The 6,000-nt window shown below is 44.7% G+C and overlaps 1 protein-coding gene across 5 annotated transcripts in view; it reads left to right on the top strand.

Moving 5' to 3' along the window:
* Nucleotides 1–403: 403 nt before the first annotated feature.
* Nucleotides 404–6,000, top strand: part of STAG2 (STAG2 cohesin complex component) — a 127,148-nt gene continuing 121,551 nt past the window's right edge. For 3 of the 5 annotated variants that reach the window (XM_060086237.1, XM_060086240.1, XM_060086242.1), the window contains exon 1: nucleotides 1,463–1,615. The gene's annotated coding sequence lies outside the window, so the exon portion shown is untranslated. Of the gene's footprint in view, nucleotides 632–1,462; nucleotides 1,616–1,838; nucleotides 1,866–6,000 lie in introns of those variants that run through there. The other 2 variants (XM_060086238.1, XM_060086241.1) reach the window with 2 other exon arrangements.

Below are 6,000 nucleotides of genomic sequence, written 5' to 3'. Positions count from 1 at the left end.
AAGCGCTGCTAAACGGATGAGTAAGTCAGGCGCGGGCACGCCACCTTGTTTACCCCACTCGGCGGCGCGCCCCTGCGGGCGCCTCGCTGGGAGGCGGCGTCGGAGACGCTGAACCCGGGAGGCAGTCGGCCCCGATTGGCTGGAGATTGGGAGGAGGACGCTGGGTGGGAGGGCAGGGGGCCAGGCGTTGCAGTGGCGACTCTTTGCCGCTAGATGACGCTCCCTCCCAACGGGAGCCGGGCGCGGGTTCGCGGCCGACAGATGGCGCCTGCGCGTTCCATTCGCCTCCAAGTCGCCGAAGAGCGAACACCCCAAACAATCCCGAAGCGCCACCAAAAAAAAAAAAAAAAAAAAAAAAAAAAAAAAAAAGAGAGAGAGAGAGAGAGAGAGAGAGAGAGAGAGAGAAAAAAAAAAACCCGCCGGATCCGACCGCCACTTTCAAAACCCCCCACCGCTCTAGAACCGCGGGAGCTTCCGTCCCTGAGTAGAATTCGAGGGTGTAAAGAAGAGGAAGGGAAAAATATCTTGTACCAGCCCAGGGGTGAAGAAGCCCCCGGCCTGAGAAAGAAGGAAGGAGGAGTGGGGGAGGCGAACAGTCTCGTTGCTGCCTCTGTATACGCTGAGGGGGGAGGTAAGTTATAAAATGGCGGAGGCGAAGCTTCTAGAAGTTTGGAGGGGCACCCGGAGGGCGCGGGGCCCACCGTGAGGCGCGTGTGGTTGAAACAGGGCGCGAGAGAGGAGTTGGGAGGGAAAGAGACTGGGCATTCTTGCCGTTTAATTTCCTCTCTTCTTCCTTTGCCTCCAGCGGGGCCCGCCGTGGAGCGGGCGGTCAAGTGAAGGCGGGGAGAAGCCTCCTCGTCCCCGCGTAACCCCCAGCCCTTCTTTCTCCCCTCTTCCCCCAAGTGGCTCCCTCAGCACTACCAAGGAACTTCCAGCCCCCCTTCCTCCCTACCTCCTACTCCTAGAGTGGCTTTCTACCGCAGGACTCTTCTTTTCGACTACCCTCGCTGAAGGTTTTCTCTTCCTTCCCTCGCCCCACTCTCCCTCGGGGCCTCTACGGAGACCCCCCCCCATGGGTGGCCCAAAATGGAGAACGCGGAGCAGCGCAAGATGGAGGCTCTGCTTCTCGGTGTAGTGTTAGATTTAGGTGCCTTTTCTCCGGCAGGCTCTTAAGCCTGGGAGAGCCCGAACTGGAGGTGGGGTGGGGTGCGAGCCGTAGTGGGGAAGGCCGGGCGGCCGCGGTTGGGGTGGGGGAGAGCGCGGCATCGCGGCGAGGGGAAGGAAGAGAGCAAAATGGTGGTGCTGGGAACCTAGGGGGGAGGGGAGGCGAGGAGGCTCGCTTGTGTATATTTGGGCCTCGGACCGAGGGAGGCGAGGGAAAATCTACTCTGATCACACCCCTCCCTCGTGCCCCCTCCCTTCTCCCTTCCCCTCCTTCCTTTCCTCCCTCCCTCCTCTCCCTCCCTCTCTTCCTCCCTTCCTAGAGAGGGAACAACATTCATGTGACGGGCCCCTCTGCTTCTCCCCCGCCCCATCATCTCCAGCGCGTGGTGGGGGAACTGCCGGGGAAAGCGATTGGCATCGATCTCTCCATCCCTTCCGAGGCCCGACTTCGGTCAGTTTTCTTCGGGCAACAATTTTCTGAATAGGTTGGGGTCTGGCGGTGTTGGCCCCCGCGTGCAGACCTTGCCCCGAAGGGGGCCCTGCCTGCCTGGCATGGGAGGAGGGGGGAAGGGCGGGAGTGGAAGGCTGTTTGTTGGGGGGTTTTGGCGCCACTTTTGTTTTAGTTTTAGTGCTGCTTTTCGTTCCCACCCCCACCCGCACTGTCTTTCTCAAGGCACGAACTGAGCTGATCCTTGCCCCAGGTAGGCAGCTTCTGCTTTTTCCCTCCACACTTTTATTCTTGCTTGGGGTCGACTTTCTTTTTTCTTCTCTCACGTACCCGGTGATCTGTGGACGGCGATTTTAGGACGGAACGGGTCGGATGGGCCATGGGAGAGAGAAGGTGTGGGAAACAGCATCAAGTAGTTCCGCAAAACTTTGAGCCCCGTTCTCATTTTCTTCTGGCCTACATTCGTAAACGTATTGTTGATTTCTGCCCTTTTTTTTCCCCCGTCGCGAGAATGTCTTGTTTTGCCTTTAGTTTTTTTTTTTATAAACCGCTGTACTTTCGACATTTAGTTTCCGCTCCCCCTTGGTGTATATGCCATTTTATTTTTAATCATGAACTGTAATGGGTTTTATCGTGTGATTTTTCGTGCTGCAGTGTTCAGCTGTAATTTTTAATATTGCATTAGTAGTTTCATCTGGTTTGTGAGACTTTCTCTTCCGTGGCCTAGAAATGTTTTATATGTTGTTGCCTACCGCCCCCCCTCCTCCTTTCTCTTGGATGTAGTTTGTTAATTGAGGGTCATGGTATTTGATTAAATGGTTATTTACAGTTTACGTGATATATCTATTCAAAACTTTTGATGTGTAGGATTAGATTTAAGTAAACGAAGAGCTCGTGTTGGTTTGAAATGGTTCCTTAAAATGCGCGGGCCGCCCTCCCCCCCCCCCCCCGCCGTAGAGCCCCATCTTCCCCTCACACTGGAGTGTAAATTCCATACCCCTTTTCTCCCACGGACCGCCGTATTTCACGGCAGCCACACCCTGTATTTGTCTCTGTGGATTGGGCTCATTATCAGCTTAATTTAGTGACTCTTAAACCACCATGATGGGACTTGCTTAAGCACGAAGCTTCTTTTCCTGTTTAGTCCTAGTGGTTAGTGTCGAAAGAGGAATAATCGAGGTTTCTTGATGAAACCTGGTGCGGTCCAACCTCTGCCTTTTTTCTGTTGTCTTTTTTCCTACTCCGGGCTGTTGGCGGTGTCAGCACCGCTGCTGGGGGCGGGGGTGGAGGGGAGAAAGAGTCGGGTTACCGAAGTGCGTCATTCCTGGCTCTAGCAGGGCCTGCTCGGGAGCTGCTGGTGTTTGTTACTGTCCTCGCAGCACTTTCCTGCCAACCTTCTCTCTCTGCGTATTGGTTAGGAGCAAAAGCAGGAGGCGGTCTCCTAATTCTATCTGTAGCCTAGCGCGTTGCGTTTAAGGGTATATGTGAACTTATTAAAAAAAAAATCGGCCTGGAAAGTGGATACATTTCTCTTTAATGACATACAATTCAGGTAGTTTAGACTTGATTTAATGTATTTTCCAGTGAACGGTGGGGTAATTTTGAACATTTTAAACCACTTACGGTAAAATGCCTGTTTTTTTTTCCTACACTGATATCAATCTATAATTAGGAATCAGAAGGACCAGTTAAGGCATAAGTGTTCAGCGGTCTTTCAAGTGCTTGAACTGTAATTTTATGACACATTACGTTAAATAGTCTTTTTTTTTTTTTTTTAGTTTTGAGCCAAGGTGCTACGTGAATGCAAGCTAATTGTAAATGTTTAAGTTCGTTTTCATCACATTCTTATTTACCCTTTTAGATGTAATTTTAAATATGTCCTTGGGATCTTATTGGCTTTATCAGATTCTTTAAGCTGGGTATTTCCCTTTTTTAAAAAAAATCCGAATTCTTAAAAAAATTTACCACCTAACAAGGGGTTGTATAGGGTGGCTGTACAGTTACATTGTTAGATTCTTGACTTCTTGCTAGTCTTTGATACTTTTTTATCTTTGGATTTTTCTCTGTACATACTGAGCACAGTGTCTTCCTTTTAATTCTTTTCTGAAGATAATTGGGGGAGAGGTGGGAGGTAGAGATGAAACAAAAGTGGCCTTGAGTTGATGATTGTAGCTGGGTGATGAGTACAGGAGAGCTCATTGTACTATTCTCTCTACTTTAGCTTGTACTTGAATGTTTCCATAATTAAACAGAAAAAATTTGGAAGAAAAAAATTCAGATTGTCTTGCAATTTTGGTGTAATGACTTAAGTTTATATTTACATATTATTTGCCTGGGAAACTTGGCCTTGTGTATAAGTAATTACACAATGTCTGACTTACAAACTCAAAAAATATTTAAATTGAACCAGTATAGAATAAGCAAGATAAATGGTTATAAATTGGTTGAACTTTAAATGTTTGTAACTTAGTCTGAATGTGCTCTACTTTTAGTTTCTTTTTTAATCCTTTGAAAATAGGAAAATTCCATTAGCAAATTTTGTAAATTCTGCTTGGTGTCTATTTCATTAAGTTGGAGTTCCAGTGAGTCAGTATGAAAGGGATTTACTATTAATAGGAGGGGCTTTGGCAGTTGGAATAAATGACAGTGGAAGGGATTCGGGTGCCCTAGGGAGCATTCCTGGTAAGAAGATCGAGGTAGGAGTTGAATTCAGTTTCAGTATTTGGTGTTTAATGAATGGGTAGAGAAGAGGATTGGAAAAGAAATCTACTTCTTACCTGTTCTTTCCCACTGTGAAATAACTATAGCATCCTAAGGTATCAGAGACGGGCAGTGGGGGTGGGGTGGTTTTTAAAAAAATTGATCTGAAAATGAATGTTTACATACAAAATGAGTTAAAGCTCCCCTCCCCCCACTTTTAACCATCTGATGCTATAAATAGTTAAAGGTTGATATGTAAAATATTTTAATGTTTTATATTAAGAACATCTGACCATTACCCATCAACAGTAAAGTAAAAATGCGTTGCCATTAAAACCTTCAGTCTCCTTAATTAGTGTATTTGTAAATTGCTCCTACAAAGAATTTGTAGATCATTTGAAGTTAAGTGCCTTATTTTCTGCAATTTTGTGTTGTTCAGTGGCAGGTTTTTTCACCCTATAAGATGTATTTTTGAACATACGTCAAAGTTTTAAAGGGAACTGAAAATAATGGATATTTAACTTCTGTATTTGGCGGAGTGTGATCCCTAATCATTATTAAAGCAAAAATTCCACCCTAGGCTGGGGACAGACATTTCATAATTGTTAATATTAGTCTGTTTGTATATTTCACATTCATCATTTTAGCTTTAGAAGGATATTAAGAGAAGATAGATTATGTATTTTGAACTCATATGCGAATAATCCTAAATGTTGAGGGTTGTGACTTCAGATTTATTTTATTGTGAGGCAAGAGCTAAACTACTAAAGCAACAAATTATGAGTTTGGTAACTTTGAAGTCTAGTTAGGTTTTTTTTTAAAGCCCAAGTACTCAAGATTTTAATGAAATTAAATTATTACTTTTTCATTGTTTTCTTTTTGAACCTTAATGACGTCGGTGGTCTCCTGAGAACCTATGAATTAAAATGGGTGGGTTGGGGTGGGGGACAGGCTCAAGCTCAAACCATCCTTTGGGAATATAGGGTTAGATGTGAATATACACCTTGGACAGTTTAGTAATGCTTAATACTCTGCATGTTTAACTGATGCCACCCACAGTCATGTGTGGGAAGGGAGTAAACAGTGAATAGCTTATTCTTCTTTGGGTTCTTTATAATAGATGGAAGACTTCAGTTTTTGATGCTGTAAGTTAACTTTCGAGCTTAAAATTTACATTAGATGGATGCAATGATCTATTACATCTCAGTGGGATAAGGTTCATATCTTTAATGTGACTTTTTTGTCTCACATGTTAAAAAAACACTGGTCTTGTGTTAGTACTTTGGCATCGCTATTAGATTATTCGAAGACTTGAACACAACAGTTTACTGTGTAATGGAGCACTATCCTATACCTATTTTGGGAGTTGGGGAGCATAGCAAAGGCAAGGGATAGTCCCAGTTATCTATGGGTGTCAGTATATATTGAAACACCGTTAATTATCAGAGAGTAAAGAAGAAACTTTAAAGATACAGATTATTTTAAAAGTTCTTTACATGTATTTTATTTGTGTAATTTCTACATTTGATACATATTTAGGACTTTTAATTTGTGGTTCAGTACTGCTCCTGTATAATAATTTTCTAATATCTCCTGCTATCATGAGTGGTGGTTATTGCGTGTTCTCTTTGCCAGAGGTACGTGAGAAAACAAAATTGTCAGCTTGATATTTTTCAGTCTCCTGAGTT

This window comes from Mesoplodon densirostris, chromosome X, assembly GCF_025265405.1.
Source record: "Mesoplodon densirostris isolate mMesDen1 chromosome X, mMesDen1 primary haplotype, whole genome shotgun sequence".
In the NCBI taxonomy this organism is placed as follows: Eukaryota; Metazoa; Chordata; class Mammalia; order Artiodactyla; family Ziphiidae; genus Mesoplodon; species Mesoplodon densirostris.
The sequence above is the reverse complement of the archived record's forward strand: the minus strand, read 5'-3'. Positions and strand labels throughout refer to the sequence as shown.